At 39.8% G+C, this 21,057-nt stretch overlaps 1 long non-coding RNA gene across 1 annotated transcript; it reads left to right on the top strand.

Annotated features, from left to right (window-relative positions):
- Window positions 1-14,505: 14,505 nt before the first annotated feature.
- LOC144464221 (uncharacterized) lies at window positions 14,506-17,756 on the top strand. The gene is made up of 6 exons (XR_013491989.1): window positions 14,506-15,155; window positions 15,271-15,546; window positions 15,666-15,827; window positions 16,120-16,188; window positions 16,478-16,725; window positions 16,836-17,756. It is a non-coding gene; the product is annotated as an uncharacterized LOC144464221 (long non-coding RNA).
- Window positions 17,757-21,057: the final 3,301 nt, after the last annotated feature.

The raw sequence follows: 21,057 nt of genomic DNA, 5'->3' as shown, positions 1-21,057 counted from the left end.
CATGTCAAGGTATGTAATATCCTAACATGTCTGAGATAAAAAAAACAACTAAAGTCATTATCATAAACTAAAGACATAATGAACACCATTGAACTATGCTAAAACTATGTCGGACTCCGTAGTTTTCTCTGGACCCCTCCCAAATCTGACCACTGATGACATGTTTAGCTGCATGTCATCATTTAATCGCTGGCTGTCCAGGTGGTGTCCAGCAAACGATGTGGGTTTCGTTAATAATTGGCAAACTTTCTGGGGAAAACCTGGTCTTATTAGGAGAGACGGCACTGATCCCACTTTGGATGGAGCTGCTCTCATTTCTAGGAACCTGGCAAATTTTATTAGCAAATCAAAACCCTGACAACCCAGAGTTGAGACCAGGAATCAGAGACGTTTCTCTGAGCTTCTAGTGCAGTTACCCACCCATAGTTTTATACAAACGTTGTCTGTCCCCCAACCACCTAAATTATCTAAATATAAAATTAAACAAAGAGGAGTTGTGCATAACAACCTCATAAAAATTAAAACCTCTTCTGTGACAGAAAGACAAAACAGGAGAATTAAATGCGGACTGTTAAATACCTGGGCCCGTATTCACAAAGATTCTCAGAGTCCTCTCAGAGAGCTCCTAACTTAGCCTACAAATTCCTAGCAAGGAATCTTAGCTTTCAGGAAGTTTCTGAGAGCAACTCTGAGCAAGGAGGGGACAGAAACGTTTATCTTAGTGAGGAGGTGTGGTTGACCCTGTTGCTAGGTATGACGCAGTCTTCTAAAAGCTGTGATTGGTTGTTGCACAAAAAAAAAAAAAAATGCGCTCCTAGTAATGGATGGACAATGAAATCAACCGATCATAGAACTTAGACTGTGAGCTATTAAGAAATGTGTAATCGTGAAAATAATTTTATGTCATGATGATGAAACTCAGCAAAATTAAATTAATTGTTACACAGCTTCAAAATGTTTGAACGTACCTCATTCACATGCCGATTATTATAGCCTATTGATTTGCTTATTGTTATGTTTACTCGCCATGCTGGTAATTTTACTACTTAATCTATTTGATATTAATGGTGGACACAGACTCAGCTGTCAGCAATTACTGTGATTGCTGGCCTCCTTGTAAAAAGCGGTTTTATTTGGCAGAATGACCAAAACAACAAATGAAATGGAGAAAAAAAAGAATGAGAAAACCGAACTGGACAGAAGAGCAGTGTCTGCTGTTGGCACAGCTCGTGGAGGAGAACAAAGGAGTTTTAAAAGGGAAATTCGGTCCTGGGATCACGGCACAAGGGAAGAGGTAGACTTGGGAGCGCATTGCCCGACAAATCAATGCATCGTTCCCTCTCCTTTTACGCACGAGCAATGAGTGTGAGAAGCGCCGGTACGTGTTGCAATCCAAAATGGGCGTTATTGCGTTACTACGCTGGGTGGGAAAAGTAAGCTAATCCCTGATGAGGTCAACCACAAACATTATCCCTGCACGATCAAGCCGGTAGCATCTTATTAAATCACTGTCGTTCAATATACGGAGAATATCTCTCCTTCCTCTCTGTCTTTCCGCCATGTTCTCTGTTTAAGACACTCTTAGGCTTCTTAAAAGTCCTCCTCCCTCCTCTTAACAGTTTTTCACCTTAGGAGCTCTCTTAAGGCCTAAGATGCTTTGTGAATAACTTTTATCTTACCAAGGGAAAATTCTAAGAAAAATCTTAATTCGAGGAATTCTAAGATTTTTCTTAGAATGACGTCACTAAGAGCTACTTTTAGTCTTAGGATTCTTTGTGAATACGGGCCCAGGTCTCTATCATCTAAAGCAGTGTTAGTAAACGAATTAATATCAGATAATCATATTGATTTACTCAGCCTCACTGAAACCTGGCTGTGTCGAGATGAATATGTTAGTCTAAATGAATCCACTCCATACCCACATTCCTCGAGGCAGCGGCCGAGGAGGGGGAGTTGCAGCCATTTTTAACTCTAGTCTGTTAATCAGCCCTAAACCTAAACTAGATTATAATTCATTTGAAAGCCTCGTTCTTAGTCTTTTACATCCGACCTGGAAAACCTCGCAGCCACTTTTATTTGTTATAGTGTACCGTGCTCCTGGCCCGTATTCTGAATTTGTATCTGAATTCTCAGAGTTTTTATCCAGTTTAGTTCTTAAATCAGATAAAGTTATTATTGTAGGCGATTTTAACATTCATGTCGACGTTGATAATGACTCCCTGGCTACTACGTTTATCTCATTAATAGACTCCACTGGCTTCAGTCAGGGTGTACATGAACCCACTCATTGTTTTATCCATACCCTCGATCTAGTTTTGACATATGGAATTGAAATTGATAACCTAACAGTCTTTCCACAGAGTCCCTCACTATCGGATCATTATTTGATTACTTTTGAGTTCTTTTTACTCGATTACACGCCACTCAGCAACAGTTACTATACTAGATGTTTATCAGATAGTGCTGTCGCAAAATTTAAGGAAATGATTCCATCATCGTTAAATTTAATACCATGTCCTTCAGTAACAGAGGTTTCCCGTACCGACTTTAACCTCTCCCGAGTTGATCAGCTTATCGGTAGCGCCGTAGGCTCGCTGTGAACAACACTTGACTCTGTAGCTCCTCTTAAAAAGAAGTTAAAAAAGCAAATAAAGTTCGCTCCTTGGTATAACTCTCAAACCCGTAAGTTAAAACAAATATCGCGAAAATTTGAAAGGAATTGGCGATTAACCAAACTGGAAGAATCTTGTTTAGTCTGGGCAGACATTCTCAAAACTTATAAGAGGGGCCTCCGCAATGCCAGAGCAAACAATTACTCAGCTTTAATAGAAGAAAATAAGAACAACCCCAGGTTTCTTTTCAGCACTGTAGCCAGGCTGACTGAGAGTCAAAGCTCTATTGAGCCTTGTATTCCTTTGGCCCTTAGCAGTAATGATTTTATGAGCTTTTTTAATGACAAAATTCTGACTATTAGAGGCAAAATTCATGACCTCCTGTCCTCAGATAGTACCTATCTAACCTCAAACACAGCTGTAAGACCTAATATATATTTAGATTCCTTCTCCCCGATTTCTCTTCAACAATTGAAGAGAAATCGGGGTGATTTCTTCATCTAAATCATCAACGTGTCTCTTAGACCCCATCCCAACTAGGCTACTTAAGGAGGTCTTTCCTTTAGTTAACACTCATATATTAGATATGATCAATATATCCCTATTAACAGGCTATGTACCACAGTCTTTTAAGGTAGCTGTAATTAAACCTCTACTAAAAAAGCCCACCCTGGATCCAGAGGTGTTAGCCAACTATAGACCAATATCTAATCTTCTCTTTCTTTCAAAGATCCTTGAGAAAGTAGTCGCAGACCAGCTGTGTGATTTTCTCCATGATAATAATTTATTTGAGGAATTTCAGTCAGGATTTAGAGTGCATCATAGCACTGAGACAGCTCTAGTTAAAATTACAAATGACCTTCTGATTGCTTCAGACAAAGGACTTGTCTCTGTACTTGTTTTATTAGATCTTAGTGCGACGTTTGACACTATTGACCATCAAATTCTGCTACAGAGACTGGATCACTTAATTGGCCTTAAAGGTTCTGCACTAAGCTGGTTTAAATCTTATTTATCTGATCGTTTTCAGTTTGTTCATGTTCATGATGAATCATCCTTACGTACTAAAGTTTGTCTTGGAGTTCCACAAGGTTCTGTGCTCGGACCAATCCTGTTCACTCTATATATGCTTGGCTTAGGTAACATCATTAGAAATCACTCTGTAAATTTCCATTGTTATGCGGATGATACACAGTTGTATTTATCGATGAAGCCAGAAGAAAGTAATCAATTAACTAAACTCCATAACTGCCCTAAAGACATAAAAACCTGGATGAGCTCCTAATTCCTGATGTTAAATTCAGACAAAACTGAAGTTATTGTTCTTGGCCACAAACACTTCAGATCTGATGACATAGTTTCTCTGGACGGCATTGCTCTAGCCTGTAGCACTACTTGTAAGAAACCTCGGAGTAATATTTGACCAAGATTTGTCTTTTAATCCCGTTTAAAACAAACCTCACGGACTGCATTTGTTCGTCTGTGTAATATTGGGAAATTTAGGGCCACCCTGACCCGAAAAGATGCAGAAAAATTGGTCCACGCTTTTGTTACCTCTAGGCTGGATTACTGTAACTCTCTATTATCAGGTAGCTCTAGTAAGTCCTTAAAAACTCTCCAGCTAATTCAGAATGCAGCAGCACGTGTACTAACAGGAACTAAGAAACGAGATCATATTTCTCCTGTTTTAGCTTCTCTGCACTGGCTCCCTGTAAAATCCAGAATTGAATTTAAAATCCTACTCCTAACTTATAAGTTATAAAGCGGTCTGGGAGGCAGACACCATCTCCACATTTAAGACTAGACTTAAGACTTTCCTCTTTGATAAAGCTTATAGTTAGGGCTGGCTCAGGCTTGCCCTGTACCAGCCCCTAGTTAGGCTGACTTAGGCCTAGTCTGCCGGAGGACCTCCTATAATACACCGAGCACTAAGCACCTAACCCTCCTTCTCTCTCTCTCTCTCTCTCTTTCTGTCTCATTGTGTCATACAGATTACTGTTAATTTATCATGTTGATCTGTTCTGTACGACATCTATTGCACGTCTGTCCGTCCTGGAAGAGGGATCCCTCCTCAGTTGCTCTTCCTGAGGTTTCTACCATTTTTTCCCCGTTAAAGGGTTTTCTTTTTGGGAGAAAAGAGAGTTTTTCCTTAATTGCTGCGATGGTCCTAAGGACAGAGCGGTGTCGTATGCTGTAAAGCCCTCTGAGACAAATTGTGATTTGTAATTTTGGGCTTTATAAATAAAATGATTTTTTTCCCCCAGTAAAGGTTTTTTTGGGGGAGTTTTTCCTTATCCGCTGCAAGGGTCCTAAGGACAGAGGGATGTCATATGATGTAAAGCCCTGTGAGGCAAATTGTGATTTGTGATTTTGGGCTTTATAAATAAAATTGATTGATTGATTGATTGATTGATTGATTGATATGTGCCCTGATAGCACATATGTATTTGTGGTGCAGTGATTTTCCTCTTTGCGCAGTATGGCGTGTTGTGTCCTGAGGGGCTGTAATTCTGAACTCAGTTGCTGTGCAGTGTTTAGTTACTTCCAGAGTCCACTATACACTTGATTCAGCCAGTGTGAGTGGCACTTAGGGGAGTATAGGGCTCATACTGTCTCTGCATACCTGTGTGCAAAGCTGTTAGCTGTCTATGAATTTGTCCTCATAAAGATTACTGTTCATTACTCCTTGGTTTCCTCTTCCCTTGTCTGTGTGCGGGCTCTCTACATCTCACATCTGAGACAAGGTTTATTACATTGGTGGCAGCGATGGAATCTTATATCTCCTAAAAATAAATAAATAAAACTTGGTAGAGTGCAGCCCTTAAAAATATCGAAAGCAGAGGGTAATCAGTTGCCACAGGTGTGGAGTAATGGGAACAGTAATGATGATGCCCCCTCCACTAGTGTTTAGCACCTTGTGAGCCACACCGGCGGCTGTGGCTCAGAGGTAAAGTAAGACGTCTACCAATTGGAAGATCAGCGGTTCGATCTGCGGCTCCTCCAGTCAGCATGTCAAAGTATTTTGACAGTAGTAGTATTTGAGGTTCAAGATACTGAACCTCAAATTGCTCCCGATGATGCCTCCATCTGAGTAGCAGGTGGCACCTTGTATGGTAGCCTTGGCCACCAGTGTATGAATGTGTGTGTGAATGGGTGCAGGGGCGTCGTTTCAGCAAAAGCTAAGGTATGGCAATATGACATGATGTCACAGACCTACTGATCAAAAATATGAACTTATATAAACTTCACTTTGGTCTTTGACCTGTCAGAAGTACATACTATGCTATTGAAAACTGTTTCAAAGGACATGAAGCTGTTTCTCACATTCATAATACCTCATGTCTGCATGTATGACTTGGTGAGAGCAGTGAAAACATCGGACCTATTTCGGCGCATATTTCAGCACCACGGACAGCGAGCAGATGTTTAATTATCATTAGTCATGTGTTTAACTTCACAGAAAATAAAAAAAAATAAATTAATTACAAGCTCATTTCTAGAAGATAACCAAGGGGTCCGGTGAATGAAACACAGTAAAACAAAGGCCAATTTGGTACAATACTGTATAGGCGAATTTATTGGAGTGTCTCCAGAGAAAATACAAGCTTAACATGCCGACATGAAGAAAAAACCCACATACAATCAGACAGGCTTCAAGACATCATTTAGACAGGCTGTCTACAGCAGCAGAGCAAAATGCTTTTACAACACATAGATACCGGTAACTCACATAACTCATAACTGGCGGAGGAGCGAAGTGGCGAACAATTTGATTCAATAACACTCGTATTCACTAACACTCGTATTCACTGATGAGCATGTTATTAACCTATTTAAGTGCAATACTATGAAAACAACCAGCCAGTGCGTCTCGAGTAAGATGACTACAGAACCTCTCTCTTTTTTTTTTTTCCCCAGATGCCAAGGTATGGCAGCTGCCATACCTCGCCATACCTAAATGACGCCTATGAATGGGTGAATCTGACTCAATCAATCAATCAATTCAATCAATTTTATTTATAAAGCCCAATATCACAAATCACAATTTGCCTCACAGGGCTTTACAGCATACAACATCCCTCTGTCCTTATGACCCTCACAGCTGATCAGGAAAAACTCCCCAAAAAAAACCCCTTTAACAGGGAAAAAAAAAACGGTAGAAACCTCAGGAAGAGCAACTGAGGAGGGAGGAGGGCCATAAGGCCACAACAACATTACTACATGGCAAAGCCTACTAAATAACAGAGAGGCCTTTTTTTCTGGGTTCCTGCCCCTCCCCAGTGCTCTCCAGCTTGTTACACTTTACCTGCTGTCTGGTGGAAATGGGTGAGTCATCTGACATCACATGAACCCCAGTGATGGCAATAACGGCGTTATAGATAAACGGCATTACTAACGGCGCTACTTTTTTCAGTAACGAGTAATCAAAAAAGTTACTGCCTCCCCCATTATAACGCTGTTATCGTTACTCACAATAAAATGCCCACTTGGCTTTACTTGAGTTCATTGGAGCGGCTTTCACCCAAGGAAGCTCCTTCTCAGCGGAGCTCTAAAGTTTTTTTTCTTTGGTGAGGGCAGGTGAGGGGGAAGCATAAGTGATGATGATTGACTTAGGGAGAGTAAAATTTCATCATAAACCCATCAGAGGCAGAGTAGGGCGGGCATTCACAAGCACACAAGCAGGGTTGCTGTGGGGGCTTGTTTTTTGTAAAGTCGCTTACAAATATTTGGCAGTCGCGGGTTGCGTTTTTTTGGGCTTGTTTCTAAAGTGGAGTTGCTTATTTGGGCTTGCTCTCTAAAGGTCGCCTTTCTTTATATATATCCGTCTAATAAGTTATCTAAACTCATGATAGTATGTTGGACTGCAGGATGTTTCCACAGCTCCGCTCCCTCCGCCCCTCTCCTTCTCCGCATACACACAGGTGACGGTCAGTCAGTGAGACTTTTCACATTTAAATTGCGCGATTAATGGTTCTTTAATTAGCGTAGATAAGTGTACAATGTTTTATAATGATGATGTATTCTACTAAGTGTCAATTTCATTCCTTTAACATATTCAATGTTGAGTTTCATTACATACAGTTCATTAAGGGGGGGTGTCCAAGCAATTTGACATATTTGAGCATTTTATAAAAAAGTAACACTATAGTTATTTTTCCAGGTAATTAATTACTTTTACAGTGCAGTAACTCAGTTACCTTTTGAGGAAAGTAACTAGTAACTATAACTAATTACTTTTTTAAAGTAACGTTCCCAACACTGATGAACCCTGAAGTACGCTGTATCATTATCATGTCAAGACAACAAAAGCTCTCTGGTGCCAGCTCAACTACCACTACACCCGTGAGAGGAGTGGAAAAAAAGAGCCGCAAGTGGAAATTCCAGGGTTCAAGCCAGCATGGACCTTTCAAACTTGAAAGCTGGGTAGGATCGAGACCTTTGAAAGTTCACAATGCCTACATTAAAGATTACCAACAGGATTTATGACAATCAGACGATGCTCATTCATTAATGTACAAATCACTACCCGGCCGTGCTCTTCTACGCTCTTTCGTAGAGCTGTTGTATGAAAGCAATATCACACTCGGGGTTGTGCTGTTGTACTTAATATCAGTACGGCTTTGATTATCTTCTGACCAGATCACAGCCGGACTACACTACCACTCCCTCTCCTGTGATATCACTTAATTAATAACTAACCCTTTTTAGTTCTATAATGTAAAAAGTCACCTGACACTAACTGTATATGTTAAATCGATTGATGTATGTCTGTGATGATCAAACTAATCAAGACCTGTCATATGGAGTAATATGTGGTGCAAGAGGTTTATTTCAGATTTGAAAATGTCTTTTTTTTGCTTGTGACCACTTAATATAAGGCAATGTGAAGTTGCAAATCCTCATCACAGGTTACATATTTATAAATTATGAGCTGTTAAAGCAATTTTCTCTTTTTAGCCTGTTTAGGTCCAATTTACTTTCACTGTTAGAGAGATGAAACTATCTTTTTTTTTTTTTTTTTTCCAGAAATTTGTGTTTTCTTTTTTCCTACCCCAGTAAAAATCTTGCAGACCCGTTTATCGATTCTGCACCTTGTGGGGTTTGATGCTCAGGTTGGGGGATTCAGATATTGGCAGTGCCCAGCTGAAACATGAAGGCATAACTGCAGTTTCTTGAACAGCCACTTAAGGCTGACTCCAGAAGTCAGTAGGTGCTCGTAGACCCCCATGTTAAAATGTCTAACCTTACAGCAGAAATAAATATGTTTATGGCCCGGTACAAAAAAACACTTTTGGGCTACAGCTAATTTTTGATGAAGTATGCATTATTACAGATGCATCAATATGTATTTCACTTTACTTAATGCATATGATAACTTATGATACGCATGGACTACTGTAACATACTATGAGTTAGTAATAGTAATAGTAAGTTAAGTACACTTGACTGTTGAGGTGTGTATAGATGAGTTTAGGTATTCATGGTGCATTATAAGCCCTATCAGTCAACCTGAAATTTATAGTTATTCAAAAGCATCCATAAGACACTTCACATTTAGAATCCATTATGTCACATTTACAATGTTTTTTGTGTATTGATATAAGGCATTATAATGCACCATAAATGTCCTCATAATGCATCATAGATCTGGGCCCGTATTCACAAAGATTCTCAGAGTCCTCTCAGAGAGCTCCTAACTTAGCCTACAAATTCCTAGCAAGGAATCTTAGCTTAAGAGTGATTCAGGAAGTTTCTGAGAGCAACTCTGAGCAAGGAGGGGACAGAAACGTTTATCTTAGTGAGGAGGTGTGGTTGACCCTGTTGCTAGGTATGACGCAGTCTTCTAAAAGCTGTGATTGGTTGTTGCACAAAAAAAAAAAAAAGCGCTCCTAGTAATGAATGGACAATGAAATCAACCGATCATAGAACTTAGACTGTGAGCTATTAAGAAATGTGTAATCGTGAAAATAATTTTATGTCATGATGATGAAACTCAGCAAAATTAAATTAATTGTTACACAGCTTCAAAATGTTTGAACGTACCTCATTCACATGCCGATTATTATAGCCTATTGATTTGCTTATTGTTATGTTTACTCGCCATGCTGGTAATTTTACTACTTAATCTATTTGATATTAATGGTGGACACAGACTCAGCTGTCAGCAATTACTGTGATTGCTGGCCTCCTTGTAAAAAGCGGTTTTATTTGGCAGAATGACCAAAACAACAAATGAAATGGAGAAAAAAAAGAATGAGAAAACCGAACTGGACAGAAGAGCAGTGTCTGCTGTTGGCACAGCTCGTGGAGGAGAACAAGGGAGTTTTAAAAGGGAAATTCGGTCCTGGGATCACGGCACAAGGGAAGAGGTAGACTTGGGAGCGCATTGCCCGACAAATCAATGCATCGTTCCCTCTCCTTTTACGCACGAGCAATGAGTGTGAGAAGCGCCGGTACGTGTTGCAATCCAAAATGGGCGTTATTGCGTTACTACGCTGGGTGGGAAAAGTAAGCTAATCCCTGATGAGGTCAACCACAAACATTATACCTGCACGATCAAGCTGGTAGCATCTTATTAAATCACTGTCGTCCAATATACGGAGAATATCTTTCCTTCCTCTCTGTCTTTCCGCCATGTTCTCTGTTTAAGACACTCTTAGGCTTCTTAAAAGTCCTCCTCCCTCCTCTTAACAGTTTTTCACCTTAGGAGCTCTCTTAAGGCCTAAGATGCTTTGTGAATAACTTTTATCTTACCAAGGGAAAATTCTAAGAAAAATCTTAGAATTCGAGGAATTCTAAGATTTTTCTTAGAATGACGTCACTAAGAGCTACTTTTAGTCTTAGGATTCTTTGTGAATACGGGCCCAGGTCTTCATAGAAAGCCTTAGTAAAATCAGTATTGGGCAAAGGTAAATTATAACGTTCTCATGATGTGTTCAATGTACTCTTGTAAAATGGAGCTTTTGCTGATAAACTTGAATAAATCCAGTTGTTTGAAGGAGAAATGTGTTGATGTTTTCACAGCACTCTAAAATAGATATTTGAGAGGGAATTATGATGTATCATATATATAGTAAAAAGGCTTTTTGCTTATTTTTTTAAGATGTTTTTCATGTCAAAGAAGGTTAAGTTGAAGATGGTTTCATAAATGTGTATTATTGAATTTGTGCTCATTCAAAGCTAGTGTAACAAAGGACTGAATAACTTTAAAACTGTTAATCTATTTTTTTTATAGTGTAGATTTCTGTGTTTCCCTGGAACAAAAGAAGAAGAAATAACAACAAAAAAACAAAAGAAACACCAATATAAAAGCATCGGTATCCGTTATTGGCCAAATTTTAATTCAAATGTTGGTATCAATATTGGTCCAGAATTTCAAAATTGGTGCATCCCTAGTTCAATTACAAAGTTAATTTGTACATTTTATTATTATTTCCAAATGTCATATATTATTTTATTGTTTATTCTTCTGAGCAAGTTCATTTGTAATTCTTTTTTTTTTGATTTATATAATTTTTATACAACATGTACAACATATTATTGACAGCAAATTAGCACATATTTAGTTTTATCTTATTTTTTCTTGTTAGCTAGGCTATTTATTTGCATTTTGGTAATAAACATGCAGTACTTTGACTGGTGGTGCCCTAGGCTCACCTAGGTCACCAAATGTGGCAGGACCTCGGGTTTATCCCAGTATCCCTTCTCGACTCCTGTATCCATCGATCACTTGACCCAGAAATTGATTGACACCACCCTCTTGTAGGACGTCTCAGTTCGTTAAATGCATTCAGAGGAGTCAAGAAGTCGAGGAAAGAGGAGGCTTTCAGAGGAGAAGGAAGTAAGGATACCAGTGGATATCGGTTATTGATTGGACAGTGCAGCACTGCAGCTGATCAGACTGATTTGATACATCACAGCATCAATGGAGTTTCATACCAGTGGGAAGACAGATAAGAGATTAAACCCAAATGTATCACTCCCGAGTTTTATATTTTATTTGTTTTCTGAACAACAAAGGGACCACAAACTACTTTCGTCATTTATTAGAAAGATTTTTGTCTTCATGATCTGTTATTTCCCCATCAACTTTTATTATTGATACAATTAAATGCAGAGAGTCTGTCTGTCATCATTTCTATTCAGTCACACGTGAGGCTTATCATTCCTGAACGTCGGGTTTATGAGTTACAGAATTTCAATTTTCCCTGAAACATGTGGCCTAATAAATTATTTCTAGTGTTCAAAAGACACCACAATCATATTCTGGGTTATCAAATAATGAATTCACAATCAGAATATCAATAAATACAGATGGAAATAATGAATAAATAATGCAAGGCATTCTGCGACTCTTACAGGACAATAAAATATAGAACGCAGGTTGTTCTTCATGTGCGGGTGTTTGTTGAACAGCGAGAAAACACTGCTGCTCTGCGACAGATAATCGTATCTTTATCATATGTGTGTGTGCAGATACAAACTCCATAAAAAGTTTAGCTGTTAGTAAAGCCAATAAATCCTACTGATAGCTGATCCAGCTGTATTCAGCTGCCGCCGTCATTAGAAATGGACATCGCATGTGACGTTTCAGAGGAAAATATATAATTTCCGCCATAATAATGACAACACTTCCACAGTCTCATAATGTGATGCAGTTCATTTCATTTTCACTGGGTGTCCACACCATGCAGGCTCACAAAAGGGCGTGTCTGTGACAACCAACCACCAGCTGCTTAGAGGTAACGATAACTAGCTCTCGTCCTGCTGATTTCAAAACCAATTTGTTTAGTAAGGGTTCAAGCCTGAAGGGCTGCAACCCTATTGTTTTTGTGCTGTTTTATTATTAACAGGGGCTCATGTCCAAAGCTATTTAACCCTATCGTTTTTGTTTTTACTTCGCTTTTTTTTTTTTGAGGGGGGTGGGGGGAGAGGCTGGCCTAGGGCATCAAATGTGCTAGGACCGCCACTGTCAGCCAGCACAACACCTGTTGTTATCCTCCTAAATCAGTTTTCACAACTTATTTTTTAAATATTTTGATGGGTAGACCGTAGGGACTAAAAGAACTCAAAGCTCAATAATTGAGGAATGGACACATATTTTGACTCAGTGACTGCTTCAAAGGTACAGAGGCGCCACTTTTTATTCATCTATCTTGATGGATGCTCCCAAGCTGGTAAATCTGAATGAATTATACTTTGGTCCTCATCGTTTTATATCCAAATAACTTCTATTGGTGGGACGGCATAGCTCACAAGATCAAGACAATCGTTCTGCTGGTGATAAAAGCACCAAATTTGCTACATACGTAGCTTAATATATGTATAAGACATCTGGATATCAGGGCGTCTCAGATTGGCATTCTGATGACAATGGCGGTAAAATCCAATATGACCAGTGGCAGAACTAGAATTTTATACAAGGGGTGGCCAGGGGGTGGGCAAGGATTTATGAGGGGGGTCCATCCATATACTATTGAAGGAAATTATTTTGTTACTCCAACCTGGTACCAAATGAGCTTTCTTGACCGTTTTCATAACCCAATGCATCAGACAGACAGACACACACACACACACACACACACACACACACTAACGATCACTATAGTAATCAGCAAGACATGGGTCCACCCACCGTCCGTCCCCCTCTTTACATTAAGAATACGTGTCACTAAGTGGAAATATTTTTACCAAGTAAAGCTCAAGCATACAAGAGATAAGTGAATGAAATCCTTCAGAGTTTATTTACCAAAAAAATGTAAAAGTATTATACAATATGTGCCGAAACAAAGCCAGATAATTTTCCATCAATTTTTCAACAGGCAATTTGACGTGACAGGTAAGTTTTCAACATGACCAGGAGTCTGTATACAGTAGGCTAAATGCCAAATTATCTTATGCCTTATCTTAGGTCTAGCCTAAACCGTCTAGGCTACCTAGTCATCATGGGCACAGGCACCACCAAGTGGTAGGTATAAGTAGAACATAGTGCCAAGTTTAGACTAATCATGACCATAGCACCAAGTGGCCAATTCTGAGGTATAAGTGAAGCTGAATCTGGACATTGGGCTAATTAATGCCATTAGTAGCTATTATTATTATTATTAGCTAGCTATGTATCATTCTAGGCCTATATCATGTCTCAGTAGCTTATGATAAAGGGTACATATTATGGAAAAATCTCTTTTTCAGTGCTTGTATACACATATTTGGTTATCTGGGGTGCCTGCCCACCCATCAAGTGTGAAATCAGACAATCAAGTCAATGTTTTGTGAGCTCCCTATCGGCGATAAGTTATCGGCGTTACTTGCTGGAGTACAATGATGTTAACGTTAACGCTGGTAGTTTGTCATATGAATGTCTGTAATGTTATAAACACTCTTCGATACTGTGAGAGTAAATTGAGTGAATACACCGGTATGTAGATTTTTTCGCTTCTGGCCGTAAACAAGTGAGGCAACTTAATACAGAGTCCTCTGACTGTAGTTTGTCTGCAGTCAGCGTTACATTGTATTGTTGCACTCACATTAGCATGTTGTGCTAAAGTAAAATGTTTTACGTCCAGCTGTAATTTGGCAAACAGGAACGATTTGCAGTGCGTAGGTATGTTACTGTGTGTAGCTGCTTGCAAAGAGCAAACTCAGGGGCTGAATTCAAAGGATTGCGAGGCTTGTGTGGCTGCTAAACCCACAAAAATGAAGCGCACACAGAGGGGAAAATGCTCCTTTAACTGCACTACTGAGCAAACAGCATGTTAGAGTACTGCTGATTTTTATTAAGAGAAATGTTGAAATGGACTACGAGCAACATCTGAATGTACTGTGAAAGACCGTGAAATTATAACTGAATAACTTCTACAAATGTTGATTGCGAATTAATGCGAGATTTGTTTGACTTGACTTTTACTTCGTGTTGTAGGTTGTAGGCATGGGTTTGCAAGGCTTATGATCTGTCAGATGAATTCCTTATTAAATGGAGTTATATCAGCATTTCTGTCTACATTGTTTCATGTGACATGAAAAAAACAGATGCATAAATTATTACTGCTCTTGATGTTTAGACAAGCACATCTGGACAGCTGGCTTCGGTACATCATGTGGCCAGGTAGACCCACCAAAAATGTGCATAGTTGGCACACAGCTTTCAATGAAAACTCTCCAACCTCACGTCAGAAGTATAGGTTTGTTGACCAAAAGCTTAGTATGTGATGTCACTGATTATGTTTGTATACAAGTTGCAGTTTCTTTTATAAATATGTGGTAACTAATGGAATTTATGTTTTTATGTATCAAAGGCACACAGAAATCAGTGTCCTGCACTGATATTGGTGTTGGCACCTCAACTGTTGCCTTCTCAACTTGTCAACCATTCTTAACATCAACACCAATAAGGAGGCCATGTGAAAGAGCTTGCTTGGAACTGGAGGAGGAAGAGGAGAACCCATTAGAGGGCAGGTCATCTATGGACATTCCAGACCCACAGGATTCTACGTATGATCCTGAGGACTCTGTTACAGTTTTGACTGAGTCCGCAGATGTGACGTGAGTTAATAACCTCAGCATTTAAATAATTTCCCTGATTAGACTCCACTACTTGTTTTAGCTTTAGCAGCATGGAAGTTACAAATTTTTCTTTCAAATTTTTTTGTTCTAATAGACTGGAGTCTTCCAACCCTGTTCATAAGACACCAACATATATTGTTTATGTAAAGTGCCTACTGGAGCTGTTTGAGGTGTGCCCTGTGTGTCAGCGGGTTTCAGATGCACATACAAGAAGGGTGGGCACATTCCTCTCTGTAGAACAGCAGCGCCCATACTGTCAGTTATCGTGAAAATGGAATGGTCAGCCGATTCTTGGAAGCACACCTGCGGAAAACCTCAGCTTTCAGCTGCAGTGTATATTACAGGTGCATCTTTCTTCAAACTTGAAAAGGTAATGGGTAAAGACTTCACTATGTAGTACAAAATAGTAGTAATAATAATAGTTTAGCATATAAAGTCGCTAAATGATGTACAGAACAGTGCTTATCATTTCTCTATTTCTGTCCTCAGATCTTCCGGGCAATGCAGCTGAAGATGTTTCAGTATGACACCTTTCGGAGGCACGCCCGGATGTCATACACAAGTGGAAGACCATGCAGGATGGCATGTTGGAGCAGCTTAGTCAACAGCAGAATGTCATCCTAGGTGGCAACTTGAGGGCTGACTCACCAGGTAAGCAAGACTCTGTTACATTTTATTGTAATGTTTTTGTTTAGAGAAGCAGTTACTAGGAAATTAAACAGTGATGTGTAAAATGTCATTTTTGTGAAATTATATTTTTATTTTTGAAAGCCATTCTGCCAAGTTTGGCAGTTACTCATCATTATTATTATTATTGATATACAGCTTATTCAGGTGAGTGAGAAGATGTGATCTGTACTGAACTAAACTATGTTGAATGAGTACTTACAAAATTGCATTGTTAACTAGACTTTTTTGTGCTGTTTTTGTGTTTTCTAATCAGAGCGATGAAGTTGGTGGAAGCTACCACATGGAGAAAGAGGGTCTGAAGAGAAGCCTTGCTCTCTTGGAGGTGCGTGGTGTGACTCTGGAAAGTATTGTCACAGACCGTCACCCTCAGGTCCAGAAATTCCTGTGGGAGGACAACATCACACATTACTACGATATCTGGCACATGGAAAAAGATATTTGTTACTGTGTTTGTGTATAAGAGGGAAAATCTATCAGGCTAAAAATGCCCTTGCTCACCTGTCAAGAGAGTACTTTTCCCCCTTATCATAATTACTGCTGTGTTCCATGAGTTAATTTTGTATTTAACTGTGTGTCTGAGCATGGCTGAATTACAGATTTTGTCTTATTAGGATTGTCCAAGAAATTGGTGAAAATAGCTCATAACAAAGAATGTGAGAAACTGAAGAAGTGGCTTCGCAGCATAAAAAAACACATATACTGGACAGCAGCCTCCTCTAATCAGGACCAGAGAGAGTGACAGAGTGGACCTCCATCCTTAATCATGTCCAGGACATCCACACCCATGAAGACCCTGTTTTCCCTCAGTGTTTGCATCCACAACGCACCTCGAGGGACAAGAGCAAATGGTTGACTGCAGGTACATACACAACCAAAATTGCATGTGGAATGATAAGATCTTTGTTTTGTTTTTCACTGTCTAAAAGATGTTTCAACACTTTTAAACCATGCAAAAAAAACTTTTCTCAGGAACACCAGCCTTCTACAGACCAGAAAAGATACAGACCAACATGAGAATCCTGAAAGATGTGGAAAAGCTGAGCCCTCACTACCAGACCTCATTGTTGGAGGCTTTTCAGTGTCATTCAGCGTTTTGCACCCAAGACTGTTGTCTTTCCTTTTCTTGGAATGTTATGCAGATAAATAAGCTTTCATATACATATATACACATATTTGATGTCCATCACATTTCTAAGTTTTTTTTTTCTTCCCAAGACTACCTGGCAGCCCAGCACAACAAAAATGCTGGGTGTCCCCAAACAACATGAGCTGGTGAGGCGCTGTTTAGAGTCAGCTTCCCAAAGTCCAAGAAAGGGGAATGCACAGCGAAGCCAGTGAAAACAGAGACATCCTTACATAAGTTCAAAAAACCTTTATTGACAGTCACAAACTAAAACAAATAATGTGCAAACAGCCATTATACAACAAGTGAAAAATAAATAATATACAGTATAACTGTCTTCAAATGGCCTTCATAATAAAATATAAGAAAATAATTATAATAATATAAATATTAAAAATCAAGTGAAAAAAAAAGTGCAACAGTATAACAGCACCATTGGGTTATTGTACATGCTTGTCAGGTATGCAAAGTCTTTTCTGTTTTACAGATTATGTCGAGGAACCGTTGGAGCTCATCTCTGATAAGGTGTTCCCGGATTCTGCCCCATACTCGGAGGAGGTCCCAAAGATCAAGATCCCAGAAGACCTGTCAGCCCAGTTCGATCGACCAGATAAGCAGGAAGTCATTGCCATCAATGTGTCACGATTCAACCAAGGACAGGTCTGAATCCCACATACTGTACGTGGGCATCAGGGAACTCCGTTCTTATCCGCAGCACCACACAGACGGGAATTACCACCCTGGTCCTCCGACCCAAAAAGCCCCAACACCAGCTTATGAAGCTCCTATGAGCCAGATACCTGTAACGGCTGAGACAAATGTACATATTTACTTTTAGTGTGGCTTCTGTGAGATTTTAGTGTTAATAATAACTTTGTTTGTGTATGTTGTATATATGTGTTGTAATTTTTATAACCATCTTACTAATAATAAAAGTGACATCTTTATAAACTGTTTTGTGTGCTTTTTCAGTGTTTGATATTTTATATGTGACCAAGTGACAAACTGGAAAGATGAACAGTAAGAATGTAAGATAGAGAGAACAGTGATATTTTAATTATGATATTTTCTTCTTTATTCATATTTGTATTACAATAATAACTGACAATTTCTGTCCATAAAAAAACATACTGCTCTATTCTCCTTATATTAGATGTAAAGGCCCGGAGTCTGCTCTTTAGATGTTGATTGCGTTCTGTAGTGAGAACACATTCAGGCACACAGGTTCAAGGCCTGGATGATCGATCATGCATGATGGTTCATCCGGGAGTTCTGTTAGTCTTCTTGTAACTTAGTAAATTTGAAAAGGTAAGTGACATGAGATTACAGAGAAAATTACGACATAATTACAATGTCATTCACCAAACATTCATACTCCATCTGTGGTATTTCTCTACAGCAGACATTCTCTTGCTCTGTGGGCATTGTTGAACACTTCCCACAAGTACACCTGTCCCAAGAAAGATAGAAAAATTGACAACATTGCAGGTGTTGTTTATTTGAATGGTTTGTTACTAATAAGGCCATACGTGACCATTTGCAATGATGTAATAACTTTATTAATAAGTACATAATATTTAAACCAGGGTGAGAAGTTAGCACAGCTAAATGCTGGTAAAATAAAGTGGCTGATGCATTTCAGACACTAAATCATGATTTACTATTGAGTGGTTGTTGAATTATAACGTTGACTAGAGGCAGAGATGGGCAAAAATACATCAAAATGTATTTTGATACAAAATACAAAATACCCCTCAAATAAATGTATCAGAATAAAATACAAAAAATACTGGTGCCAGAAAATGTATCAAAATAAAATACATGTATTTTGTATTTTCAAATACAGAAAACACTTTTTTCTTTTTCGCAGCGACCCGCAGCTCTATAGGTCACTCTGTCGGTCGGTTTTTTTGATCGGTCGGTCCACAAAGCTTTTCGTGAATAACTCAAAAAGTCCTTGATCAAAAATGCTCAAAATTTGCATACTGCAACGAAAGACCATGAGTAACTATACCAGAAAGAATGCCTACGATTCGTCCATAGGTGGCTCTATACTAACCGATTCAAATCTTTTTTAAGCTTTATCAAAGAGGAAAGTCTTAAGTCTAGTCTTAAATGTGGAGACGGTGTCTGCCTCCCGGACCGTAACAGGAAGATGATTCCACAGGAGAGGAGCCTGATAGCTGAAGGCTCTGGCTCCTGATCTACTTTTGGAGACTTTAGGGACCACGAGTAACCCTGCGTTCTCAGAGCGCAGTGTTCTGGTGGGATAATATGGCACTATGAGCTCTCTAAGATATGACGGAACATGAGGGGGTGTATTTGGTATGCAGCACTGTTTGGGTGGGTGGAACGCTTTAAGTGGTATCTGCATAAATGCCAGGACTTAAAGTTTCCCAGCAGAACATTGGACTGTAACAAGATGATGAGCGCTATTTACTGCACCTGTCAGTGGTTTTAATGTCCTCCACTAAGACACAGCATATATGAAATTACAAAATCAAACAAACCACTCTAAAAACTGTATTGGACTGTTGTATTGTACTGTTCTACATCAAGTACTGTGTTGATAATGTTACTGTAGATGAATTTATCAAGATCTTCTCAATGATAAACTGTAATTCCCATACACAAAAAGGTTGATGTTTTGGTCTCAAAGACCTTTCTCAAAACATAACCCTCACAAAGTGACACAGTGCTGACATAAAGCTCACAATTGCATGATGGTTCATAGCTGTGACCACAATCACCTGCTGCATGAAATGACCACGACCTCTTAACACCGCATTCCGCGGTGGCAGCACGTAATGGGTTGAAATTACGTGCTGCCACCACGGAAACAATGCCAATGTAAAGTCAATTAGGATCCTCTCTCGTGGTGGACACACGGATTCCCTGATTCAACAGCATCACGTCAATCTCGTTTTCCTCAATGATATCTTTAACATTCCTGTACACACACAAAAACGCGGAAGTGTCCTTGATAACTCAACAATATGACAGGTCAATGTCAAGGCCATAAAATAAAATAAATGTATTTTGCCAGCTTTTGATAGCGTAGGGCTTTAAGAGCATTGTGAAGTGGGAACGAGAACGAGAGCCGAGCCTTGGGAGTATGTGTGGGTCCGCAAGGCAGGGATGGGGAGGGCTGCTGTGCGGTGAGGGAGAGCGAGGCTCCCAGAGAGGGAGAAATAGAACCAAAGGCCCGTTTCCACTGAAGAAGTTCCTGGTACTATTTGGGGGGCAGGAACTACTACAAGAACGTCCTCTCGTTCGGCCCTCTCAACCGCCGTGTCTCCACTGAGAGAGCGGAGTACGAGGAAGGTTCCTGTAAAGTTGCAGGCTGCCTCTGGATGTGACGTAATCGTTGCGCGACCATTTTGACCGGGGCGATGTAGGGACGTTGTTAGCTGTTAGCCGATAGCAGTGTCTGTGATAACTCAGTAAATGGCCCGTGAAGAAAATATTTTTTCCAGCGGATGTCTTAGTTACAACATGATTGAGCTAACTGGAGTAGTTTCATGTCATATCCGACAACGGGAGACTTTTAACAGATGACGTCCTGATGTTAGCTTTGCTGCTGCTGTTAGCTGTCCCTGTCAGCTGCAGCCACTGATGCTTTCTAGACATCGTGATTTCCCAAAACTGAATAAATACCACACATAGCAACACAAAACTGCTTTGCTAGCTCAATCATGTTGTAACTAAGATATCCGCTGGAAAAAATATTTTTTTCACGAGCCATTTAGTGAGTTTTTTTTACATGGCGGCGAAAGCTATATGAACAAGCTAACCCTCGTCTGCTGAGTTTTAAAAATGCCGGCTATTTTGTAGCTTTCTGTTGACGTCACATCCCTCCTTGAGTATATCCAATCAGCACCAAGTACTCCCCAGGCCCCAGCCAGGAGTCTTTCGGGGCCGTTCTGAGTACCTACCCCGAGGCAGGGACTTGTTTAGCCCCCATAAAAGTTCCGGGACTCTGTCCTTCGGGGGTGGTTCCTGCGGTGGAGACACGCACCAACGGCCCCGGCCCCGTAAAATTACCCCGAAGTTCCTGCGGTGGAAACA

Source organism: Epinephelus lanceolatus, chromosome 8 (genome assembly GCF_041903045.1).
Source record: "Epinephelus lanceolatus isolate andai-2023 chromosome 8, ASM4190304v1, whole genome shotgun sequence".
Classification (NCBI taxonomy): domain Eukaryota; kingdom Metazoa; phylum Chordata; class Actinopteri; order Perciformes; family Serranidae; genus Epinephelus; species Epinephelus lanceolatus.
Note: the sequence above shows the minus strand (reverse complement) of the source record. Positions and strands in the feature narration are given on the sequence as shown.